The 12307-nt window shown below is 37.5% G+C and overlaps 1 non-coding gene across 1 annotated transcript; it reads left to right on the forward strand.

Moving 5' to 3' along the window:
- The first annotated feature begins 10687 nt into the window (after positions 1 to 10687).
- LOC148564188 (small nucleolar RNA R71) lies at positions 10688 to 10795 on the forward strand. Its single transcript, XR_015884828.1, has one exon. It is a non-coding gene; the product is annotated as a small nucleolar RNA R71 (small nucleolar RNA).
- Positions 10796 to 12307: the final 1512 nt, after the last annotated feature.

Below are 12307 nucleotides of genomic sequence, written 5' to 3' on the forward strand. Positions count from 1 at the left end.
TCCAAGAGAAGCCTCTACACGTGTAAAGCTCAATGCTCAGCCCAAGCACACACCAAGTGGGCCCCAGAAGTGGATTTCTGCATCATTTACTCATTTCTATAAACCCTAGTAACTAGTTTAGTATAAATAGGACTTTTTACTATTGTATTTACATCTTTGGATTATCTCTTGATCCTTTGATAATGTTTTGGGGGCTGGCCATTCGACCATGCCTAAACTTTGTTCTTATGTATTTTCAACAGTAGAGTTTCTACACACCATAGATTAAGGTGTGGAGCTTTGCTGTTCCTCATGAATTAATACAAAGTACTATTGTTTTTCTATTCAATTCAAGCTTATTCCGATTCTAAGATATTCATTCGCACTTCAATATGAATGTGATGATCGTGACAGTCATCATCATTCCCAACCTATGAACACGTGCCTGACAACCACTTCCGTTCTACCTTAGATTGAATGAATATCTCTGGGATTCCTTAATCAGAGTCTTCGTGGTATAAGTTAGAATCCATGGATGGCCATTCTTGAGATCCGGAAAGTCTAAACCTTGTCTGTGGTATTTCGAGTAGGATCTGGGAAGGGATGGATGCGACGAGCTTCAAACTCACGAGTGCTGGGCATAGTGACAGACGTAAAAGGATCAATGGATCCTATTCCAGTATGATCGAGAACCGACAGATGATTAGCCATGCAGTGACAGCGCATTGGACCATTTTCACTGAGAGGACAGGATGTAGCCATTGACAACGGTGACGCCTAACATACAGCTTGCCATAGAAAGGAGTATGAATGATTGGATGAAGACAATAGGAAAGCAGAGGTTCAGGAGGAACAAGCATCTTCATACGTTTATCTGAAACTCTCACCAATGAATTACATAAGTATCTCTATCTTTAACTTACATTTTATTTATATTTTAATTATATTTTAATTATCAAATATCCATAACCATATGAATCTGTCTGACTGAGATTTGCAAGATGACCATAGCTTGCTTCAAGCCGACAATCTCCGTGGGATCGACCCTTACCCACGGAAGGTTGATTACTTCGACGACCCAGTGCACTTCCTGGTTAGTTGTGCGAAGTTGTGACAAAGAACTAAGATTATGAACGTGCGTATTGTGTTTTTAGCACCGTTACCAAGGAATGAACCATCACGATTTCCGCGCACCAAATTTTTGGCGCCGTTGCCGAGGATTGTTCAAGTTTGGACAACTGACGGTTCATCTTGTTGCTCATATTAGGTAATTTTTTTTTAATTTTAAGATTTTATTTTTATTCCTTTTATTTTCAAAAAAAATATTTATTCTATGGCTTCAAAATTTTTAAGAATGAATTCTAGAGTTTCATGAAACATGTTGAAACCTGGCTAGCTGTAAAGCCATGTCGAATTCTTTTGGACCGAGGCTTCCACTCATCAACACAGAAGCAAGTTGAATGAAGTATCAGCTGTTGTATGTCTGATTTGTATCTACTGAAGCTTGGCTGGCCATTGGCCATGTCTAGTGTTTTGGACCGGAGCTTTCACTGAAAGCTTGGCTGGCGAGTAAGCCATGTCTAATTCGTGGATTTGAGCTTTAGACTAACATTGCAAGATTCCTGGAATTCCTATTAAAAATTTTGAAATCCTTATTTTTCTTTTTTCCAATTAATTTTCGAAAAATCCAAAAAAATTAATAAAATTATAAAACCAATAATAATTTGATGTTTCTTGCTTGAATCTAGTGTCAAATCATAAGTTATGTGTCAATTGCATGTTTATCTCTTTCTTGCATTTTTTGAAAATCCATGCATTGCATTCTTCATGATCTTCAAGTTGTTCTTGATGAATCCTCTTGTTTGATCTTTAAAATTTCTTGTTTTGTGTCTTTTCTTGTTTCTCATATGCATTTTTGAATTATTAATGTCTCAACATTTAAAATTTCTAAGTTTGGTGTCTTGCATGTTTTTCTTTACTTAAAAATTTTCAAAAATAAGTTCTTGGTGTTCATCTTGACATTCAAAATGTTCTTGGTGTTCATCTTGACACTCATAGTGTTCTTGCATGCATCTTTTATTTTAATCCAAAATTTTTATGTTTTGCATCAATTTTATGTTTTTCTCTCTCATCATTAAAATTCAAAAATAAAAAAAATATCTTTCCCTTTTTCTCTCATAAATTTTCGAAAATTTGAGTTGACTTTTTCAAAAAATTTTAAAATCTAGTTGTTTCTTGTGAGTCAAATCAAATTTTCAATTTAAAAATTCTATCTTTTTCAAATCTTTTTCAAAAATCATATCTTTTTCAATTTTTCTTTCATAAATTTCAAAAATTTCAAATTGATTTTCAAAATCTTTTTTCTTATTTTTATTTCATATTTTCGAAATTAATGCTAACAATTAATGTGATTGATTAAAAATTTTTAAGTTTGTTACTTGCCTAGTAAGACAGGTCCAATCTTTAAACTCTAGAATCATATCTTTTTAGTTTCTTGTTAGTCAAGTAATCAACTTTGATTTCAAAAATCAAATCTTTTTAAATTTCTTTTTCAAATCTTTTTTTATTAAGTTTCAATCACATCTCTTTCAAAATCAATTTCAAAAATCTTTTCTAACTTCTTATCTTTTCAAAAATTAAGTTTCAAATCTTCTTCAATCAATCCTATCTTTTTGTTTGATTCTTATCTTTTTCAAAACTACCTAACTAATTTCCTCTTTTCAATTTTCGAAAAGCACCTTTCCCTTTTTTTTCAAAATTCCTTTTTAATTAACTATTTGTTTTAAATTTTAATTTGATTTAATTTTATTTTCCTTTCTTAATTTTCGAATTTGAATTTTAATTTTAAATTAAAAACAAAAATATTTTTCTTTTCTTTTCAATTATTTTCGAAAAATTCCCTCTCTCATCTCTCATCCCCTTCTGTTTATTTATTCATCTACTAACACCCCTCTTTCACCCAAGAATTCGAACTCATTCCTCTCCCTTGTGTTTGGATTCTTATCTTTTCCTTCCTCCATTATTCTCTTCTTATACTTACATAAGGAATCTCTATACGGTGACATAGAGGATTCCATATTTTCTGTTCTCTTCTTTTTCATATGAGCAGGAACAAGGATAAGAACATTCTTATTGAAGCTGATCCTGAACCTGAAAGGACTCTGAAGAGGAAGCTAAGGGAAGCCAAAGCACAACTCTCTGGAGAAAATCTGACAGAAATTTTCGAAAAAGGAGACATGGCCAAAAATAATAACCATGCAAGGAAGATGCTTGGTGACTTTACTGCACCAAAATCCAATTTACATGGAAGAAGCATCTCAATCCCTGCCATTGGAGCAAACAATTTTCAGCGGAAACCTCAATTAGTTTCTCTGATGCAATAGAACTGCAAGTTTCATGGACTTCCATCAGAAGATCCTTTTCAGTTCTTAATTGAATTCTTGCAGATCTGTGACACACTTAAGATCAATGGGGTTGATCCCGAGGTCTACAGGCTTATGCATTTTCCGTTTGCTGTAAGAGACAGAACTACAATATGGTTGGATTCTCAACCTAAAGATATCCTGAACTCTTGGGATAAGCTGGTCACGACTTTCTTAGCCAAGTTCTTTCCTCCTCAAAAGCTTAGCAAGCTTAGAGTGGATGTATGTAATGACCCAATTTCTGGTACGTCATGATCATACTAGAAACCGAGCGCTACCAATTTCTCTACCTAATTATTATCTATTATTTATTATATGAGCCTGATTCATTGTTAAAAGCGTAGTTATTTTACGAGGTACTTTTTTTTAAAACGTTTGGATTAACAAACAGTATCATTCATAATCAATTCAGAACTGATAATATAAAAAACAATTATAAACAACCACACATAAATACATCACAAGCAGTTGACAATATTCGGTGATCCAGCCTTTATTAGAGTATAGACTTTTAGTTAGAACACCCCTAGACATAGCTAGATAATAACTATATACATATATATACATACAACATCCCAGGTCCTGACCTGTTCAAGAAGTCCCTAAGCTGGCGCCCAGGCTAGCTGGTGCACGAAATTGTGATGTCCAGGCTCAAACTATTCCTGGCACGTGAGCAACTTGGTACGCGTAATCGTGATTACACATTCATAATTTGTCACAACTTCGATACAATTAACCAGCAAGTGCACTGGGTCGTCCAAGTAATACCTGACGTGAGTAAGGGTCGAATCCCACGGAGATTGTTGGTATGAAGCAAGCTATGGTCACCTTGCAAATCTCAGTCAGGCGGATATAAAGTGATAATGGTGTTTTCGAATATTATATAATAAAATAGGGATAGAGATACTTATGTAATTCATTGGTAGGAATTTCAGATAAGCGAATGGAGATGCTTTCGTTCTTCTGAACCTCTGCTTTCCTGCTATCTTCATCCAGTCAGTCTTACTCCTTTCCATGGCTGGCTTTATGTGATACATCACCACTGTCAATGGCTACTTTCGGTCATCTCTCAGGAAAATGATCCAATGCCCTGTCACAGCACGGCTAATCGTCTGGAGGCATCACCCTTGCCAATGGCTTCATCTTATCCTCTCAGTGAATAATATGCTCACGCACCCTGTCACGGCACGGCTATTCATCTGTCGGTTCTCGATCATGCTGGAATAGGATTTACTATCCTTTTGCGTCTGTCACTAACGCCCTGCAATCGCGAGTTTGGAGCTCGTCACAGTCATTCATTCATCGAATCCTACTCGGAATACCACAGACAAGGTTTAGACTTTTTGGATTCTCTTGAATGCCGCCATCATTCTAGCTTACGCCACGAAGATTCTGGTTAAGAGATCTAAAAGATATTCATTCTAGCTTATTTCATGTAGAACGGAAGTGTTTGTCAGGCACGCGTTCATAAAGGAGAAGGATGATGAGCGTCACACATAATCATCACCTTCATCACGTTCTTTGGTGCGAATGATATCTTAGAAGTGAAATAAGATGAATTGAATAGAAAACAGTAGTACTTTGCATTAATCTTTGAGGAACAGCAGAGCTCCACACCTTAATCTATGGAGTATAGAAACTCTACCGTTGAAATTACATAAGTGAAAGTCCAGGCATAGCCGAGATGGCCAGCCCCTAAATTCTAAGAACAATGCGTTCAAAGATGATCCTAAGATCCTAAGATGATCAAAAGATGCCTAATACAATAGTAAAAGGCCCTATTTATAATAAACTAGCTACTAGGGTTTACATGAGTAAGTAATTGATGTATAAATCCACTTCCTGGGCCCACTTGGTGTGTGTTTGGGCTGAGCCTAAGTGTTGCACGTGTAGAGGTCCTTCCTGGAGTTGAACGCCAGCTTTTGTGCCAGTTTGGGCGTTCAACTCTGGTTTTGGCTCCTTTTCTGGCGCTGGACGCCAGATTTGGGTAGAAAGCTGGCGTTGAACGCAAGTTTACGTCGTCTATTCTTGGCCAAAGTATGAACTATTATATATTGATGGAAAGTCCTGGATGTCTACTTTCCAACGCAATTTGAACCGCGCTATTTCGAGTTTCGTAGCTCTAGAAAATTCACTTTGAGTGCAGGGAGGTCAGAATCCAACAGCATCAACAGTCCTTCTTCAACCTCTGAATCAGATTTTTGCTCAAGTCCCTCAATTTCAGCCAGAAAATACCTGAAATCATAGAAAAACACACAAACTCATAGTAAAGTCCAGAAATGTGAATTTAACATAAAAACTAATGAAAACATCCCTAAAAGTAACTACATCCTACTAAAAACATACTAAAAACAATGCCAAAAAGCGTATAATTTATCCGCTCATCACAACACCAAACTTAAATTGTTGCTTGTCCCCAAGCAACTGAAAATCAAATAGGATAAAAAGAAGAGAATATACTACAAATTCCAAACTATCAATGAAACAGAGCTTCAATCATATGAGCGGGACTTATAGCTTTTTGCCTCTTGAATAGTTTTGGCATCTCACTTTATCCATTAAGGTTCAGAATGATTGGCATCTATAGGAACTTCAGATTTCGAATAGTGTTATTGACTCTCCTAGTTCAGTATGATGATTCTTGAACACAGCTTTTTTTATGAGTCTTGGCCGTGGCCCTAAGCACTTTGTTTTCCAGTATTACCACCGGATACATAAATGCCACAGACACATAATTGGGTGAACCTTTTCTGATTGTGACTCAGCTTTGCTAAAGTCCCCAATTAGAGGTGTCCAGGGTTCTTAAGCACACTCTTTTTTTTTTGCTTTGGACCTTGACTTTAACCGCTCAGTCTCAAGTTTTCACTTGACACCTACACGCCACAAGCACATGGTTAGGGACAGCTTGGTTTAGCCGCTTAGACCAGGATTTTATTCCTTTAGGCCCTCCTATCCACTGATGCTCAAAGCCTTGGGATCTTTTTTAATTGCCCTTGCCTTTTGGTTTTAAGGGTTATTGGCTTTTTGCTCTTGCCTCTTGGTTTTAAGAGCTTTTGGCTTTTTCTGCTTGCTTTTTCTTTCTATTATTTTTTTCGCCTATATTTTTTCTTTTTTCTTTTTTTTTTCTGCAAGCTTTGTTCTTTGCTGCTTTTTCTTGCTTCAAGAATCATTTTTATGATTTTTCAGATTATCAAATAACATGTCTCCTAGTCATCATTCTTTCAAGAGCCAACATATTTAACATTCTTAAGCAACAACTTCAAAAGACATATGCACTGTTCAAGCATACATTCAGAAAACAAGAAGCATTGTCACCACATCAATATAATTAAGCTAAGTTCAAGGATAAATTCGAAACTCATGTACTTCTTATTCTTTTGAATTAAAACATTTTTCATTTAAGAGAGGTGATGGAGTCATAGGACATTTATAACTTTAAGACATAGTTACTACTACTAATGATCATGTAATGAAGAGATAAACATAGATAGGCACATAACATAGAAAACGAAAAACAGAAGAAAGAAGAACAAGGAATGAATCCACCTTAGTGATGGTGGCGTTTCCTTCTTGAGGAACCAATGATGTCCTTGAGCTCTTCTATGTCTCTTCCTTGTCTTTGTTGCTCCTCCCTCATTGCTTTTTGATCTTCTCTTATTTCATGAAGCATGATGGAGTGCTCTTGATGTTCCACCCTTAGTTGTCCCATATTGGAACTTAATTCTTCTAGGGAGGTGTTGATGTGCTCCCAATAGTTTTGTGGAGGAAAGTGCATTTGAGGCATTTCCGGGATCTCATGGTGATGAGCTTCATACGCCTCTTGAGCTCCATGAATGGGCTCTCTTGCTTGCTCCATCTTTTTCTTAGTGATGGGCTTGTCCTCTTTAATGAGGATATCTCCCTCTATGTCAATCCCAGCTGAATTGCATAGGTGGCAAATGAGGTGAGGAAAGGCTAACCTTGCCATAGTGGAAGACTTGTCAGCCACCTTGTAGAGTTCTTGAGGTATAATCTCATGAACTTCCACCTCTTCTCTAATCATGATGCTATGGATTATGATGGCCCGGTCTATGGTAACTTCAGACCGGTTGCTAGTGGGAATGATTGAGCATTGAATGAACTCCAACCATCCTCTAGCTATAGGCTTGAGGTCCAATCTTCTTAGTTGAACCGGCTTGCCTTTGGAGTCAACCTTCCATTGAGCTCCTTCTACACATATGTCCATAAGGACTTGGTCCAACCTTTGATTAAAGTTGACCCTTCTAGTGTAGGGGCGTTCATCTCCTTGCATCATGGGCAAGTTAAACGGCAACCTCACATTCTCCAGACTAAAATCTAAGTATTTCCCCCGAACCATTGTAACATAGTTCTTTGGATCCGGGTTCTTACTTTGATCATGGTTCTTGGTGATCCATGCATTGGCATAGAACTCTTGAACCATTAGGATGCCGACTTGTTGGATGGGATTTGTTAGAACTTCCCAACCTCTTCTTTGAATTTCATGTCGGATCTCCGGATACTCATTTCTTTTGAGTTTAAAAGGGACCTCAGGGATCACCTTCTTCTTGGCCACAACATCATAGAAGTGGTCTTGATGGGCTTTGGAGATGAACCTTTCCATCTCCCATGACTCGGATGTGGAAGCTTTTGTCTTCCCTTTCCCCTTTTTAGAGGATTCTCCGGTCTTAGGTGCCATCAATGGTAATGGAAAAACAAAAAAACTATGCTTTTACCACACCAAACATAGAATATTGCTCGCCCTCGAGCAATAAACAAAATACTAGAAGAAGAAGAAGAAGAAATATGGAGAGGGAGAGAGAGATGTGGTTTCGGCCAAGAAGAGTGTAGAGGGGTGTGTTGTGTGAATTTGATGAAGAATGGGGGTCTTTATATAGGGAAGGGAGGGGGGGTTAAGGTTCGGCCATATGGGTGGGTTTGGGTGGGAAATTGGTTTTGAATTTTGAAGGTAGGTGGAGTTTATGAGGTAGGTTTATGGGGAGGAGTGGATGGATGTGAGTGGTGAAGAGGTGATGGGGAAGAGAGATTGAGGTGATTGGTGAAGGGTTTTTGGGGAAGAGTGTTTATGGGGTTGTGTGAAAGAGAGTGGTGAGAAGAAGTGAGTGGAGGTAGGTGGGGATCCTGTGGGGTACACAGATCCTGAGGTGTTCAAGGATTTACATCCCTGCACCCATTAGGCATGTAAAAATGCCTTTGTACCCAACTCTAGGCGTTCAGCGCCAGGTTGGTGGCCATTTTGGGCGTTCAACGCCCATTTGTGTGCCATTTCTGGCGTTGAACGCCAGAACCATGCCTGTTTTGGCATTCAGCGCCCAGAAGCTGCCCATTTTGGGCGTTCAGCGCCAGAACCATGCTCTGTTCTGGCGCTGAACGCCAGACAGATGCTCCTCCAGGGTGTGATTTTTCTTCTGCTGTTTTTGATTCTGTTTTCAATTTTTATATTTATTTTGTGACTCCACATGATCATGAACCTACAAAGACATATAACTAAGGAAAATATAGTTAGATAAATAAAAATTGGGTTGCCTCCCAACAAGCGCTTCTTTAGTGTCAATAGCTTGACAGTGGGCTCTCATGGAGCCTCACAGATGTGCAGAGCTTTGTTGAGACTCTCCAACACCAAACTTAGAGTTTGGATATGGGAGTTCAACACCAAACTTAGAGTTTGGTTGTGGCCTCCCAACACCAAACTTAGAGTTTGACTGTGGGGGCTCTGGTTGACTCTGCTTTGAGAGAAGCTTTTTCTGCTTCCTCTCCATGGTTGCAGAGGGAGATTCTTGAGTTTTAAACACAAGGGAGTCCTCATTCCATTGAAGGACTATTTCACCTCTGTCAACATCAATCACAGCTCTTGCTGTGGCCAGGAAAGGTCTTCCTAGGATGATGGATTCATCCTCTTCCTTTCCAGTATCCAGGACTATGAAATCAGTAGGGATGTAAAGGCCTTCAACCTTTACTAACACGTCCTCTACTTGTCCATAAGCCTATTTTCTTGAACTGTCTGCCATCTCTAATGAGATTTTAGCAGCTTGCACCCCATAGATTCCCAGTTTCTCTATTACAGAGAGGGGCATGAGGTTTATTCCTGAACCAAGGTCACACAGAGCCTTAAAGATCATGGTGCCTATGGTGCAGGGTATTATGAACTTTCCAGGATCCTGTCTCTTCTGAGGCAATGTCAGTTGATCCAGATCACTTAGTTCATTGATGAACAAGGGAGGTTCAACTTCCCAAGTATCAATGCTAAATAATTTGGCATTCAGCTTCATGATTGCACCAAGAAACTTGGCAGTTTGCTCTTCAGTAACATCCTCATTCTCTTCAGAAGAGGAATACTCATCAGAGCTCATGAAGGGCATAAGGAGGTTCAATGGAATCTCTATGGTCTCTAGATGAGCCTTAAAGTCCTTTGATTCCTCAGAGGGAAGCTCCTTATTGATCACTGGACGTCCTAGGAGGTCTTCCTCCTTGGGATTCACGTCCTCTCCTTCCCTTACAGGTTCGGCCATGGTGCTTATGTCAATGGCCTTGCACTCTCCTTTTGGGTTCTCTTCTGTATTGCTTGGGAGAGTACTAGGAGGGATTTCAGTGATCCTTTTACTCAGCTGGCCCACTTGTGCTTCTAGATTTCTAATGGAAGATCTTGTTTCATTCATGAAACTTACAGTGGCCTTAGATAGATCAGAGACTAGATTTGCTAAATTAGAAGCATTTTGTTCAGAGTTCTCTGTCTGTTGCTGAGTTGATGATGGAAAAGGCTTGCTATTGCTAAACATGTTTCTTCCACCATTATTAAAGCCTTGTTGGGGCTTTTGATCCTTCCATGAGAAATTTGGATGATTTCTCCATGTTGAGTTATAGGTGTTTCCATAAGGTTCACCTAAGTAATTTACCTCTGCTATTGCAGGGTTCTCAGGATCATAAGCTTCTTCTTCAGAAGATGCCTCTTGAGTACTGTTGGATGCAGCTTGCATTCCATGCAGACTCTGAGAGATCATATTGACTTGCTGAGTCAATATTTTATTCTGAGCCAATATGGCATTCAGAGTATCAACCTCAAGAACTCCCTTCTTCATAGGCGTCCTGTTACTCACAGGATTCCTTTCAGAAGTGTACATGAACTGGTTATTAGCAACCATGTCAATGAGTTCTTGAGCTTCTGCAGGCGTTTTCTTTAGGTGAATGGATCCACCTGCAGAAGTGTCCAGTGACATCTTTGATAGCTCAGATAAACCATCATAGAATATATCCAGGATGGTCCATTCTGAAAGCATGTCAGAAGGACACTTTTCGGTCAACTGTTTGTATCTTTCCCAAGCTTCATAGAGGGATTCACCTTCTTTCTGTCTGAAGGTTTGAACATCAGCTCTAAGCTTGCTCAGCTTTTGAGGAGGAAAGTACTTGGCTAAGAAAGCCGAGACCAGCTTATCCCAAGAGTTCAGGCTGTCTTTGGGTTGAGAATCCAACCATAATCTAGCTCTGTCTCTTACAGCAAAAGGGAAAAGCATGAGCCTGTAGACTTCAGGATCTACTCCATTAGTCTTAACAGTATCACATATCTGCAAGAATTCAGTTAAGAACTGAAAAGGATCTTCGGATGGAAGTCCATGAAACTTGCAGTTCTGCTGCATCAGAGAAACTAATTGAGGTTTCAGCTCAAAGTTGTTTGCTACAATGGCAAGAATGGAGATGCTTCTTCCATGTAAATTGGAATTAGGTGCAGTAAAGTCACCAAGCATCTTCCTTACATTATTATTATTTTCGGCTGCCATCTCCTCTTCCTGTTCGAAAATTTCTGAAAGATTTTCTCTGGATTGTTGTAATTTAGCTTCTCTTAATTTTCTCTTCAGAGTCCTTTCAGGTTCTGGATCTGCTTCCACAAGAATGTTCTTATCCTTGCTCCTGCTCATATGACAAAGGAGAAGGCACAGAATAATAATAATAATAATAGAGATCCTTTATACCACAGTATAGGGATCCCTGTGTAAGTAGAAGAAGAGGGGGAGACAAAGAATGTGATGTAAAGAAAGAAACACAACTGTGAGGATGGCAGAGATGTGAGATGAGATGTTAGGATATGAATGAATAAATAGAATAAGATGGGGGAGGGATAATTTTCGAAAATTATTTTGAAAAAAAGTTAGTGATTTTCGAAAAATGGTTTTTGAAAATTGTTAGTATTTTTTCGAAAAATTTTTAAAATCAAAAATAAAAATAAGAATAATTAGTTAATTAAAAAGAAATTTTTGAAAAAGAGGGAAGATATTTTCAAAAATTAGAGAGAGAGAGTTAGTTAGGTAGTTTTGAAAAAGTTAAGAAACAAACAAAAAGTTAGTTAGTTAGTTGAAACAAATTTTGAAAAGATAAGAAGTTAGGAGGTTAGAAAAGATATTTTGAAATTAGATTTTTGAAAAAGATAAGATGAGAAGATATTTTTGAAAAGATATGATAGAAATTAGTTTTTGAAAAAGATTTGATTTTTAAAATCTCAATTAATGACTTGATTCATAAGAAATCACAATATATGATTCTAGAACTTAAAGTTTGAATCTTTATTAACAAGCAAGTAACAAACTTCAAATTTTTGAATCAAAACATTAATTGATTATGTTATTTTCGAAAATTTGGTATAAAAATAAGAAAAAGATTTTTGAAAAATATTTTTGTAATTTTCGAAAATAACTAAGACTTTTGAAAAAGATTTGATTTTTGAAAAAGATTTTGAAAAAGATAAGATTTTCAAATTGAAAATTTGATTTGACTCATAAGAAACAACTTGATTTTAAAAATTTTTGAAAAGGTCAACTCAATTTTCGAATTTGATGAGAGAAAAAGGGAAAGATATTTTTTTGATTTTTGAAATTTTTATGAAAAACATGAAAATTATG

The sequence above is a fragment of the Arachis ipaensis genome, chromosome B5 (genome assembly GCF_059453495.1).
Source record: "Arachis ipaensis isolate K30076 ecotype BB chromosome B5, ASM5945349v1, whole genome shotgun sequence".
Taxonomy (NCBI): domain Eukaryota; kingdom Viridiplantae; phylum Streptophyta; class Magnoliopsida; order Fabales; family Fabaceae; genus Arachis; species Arachis ipaensis.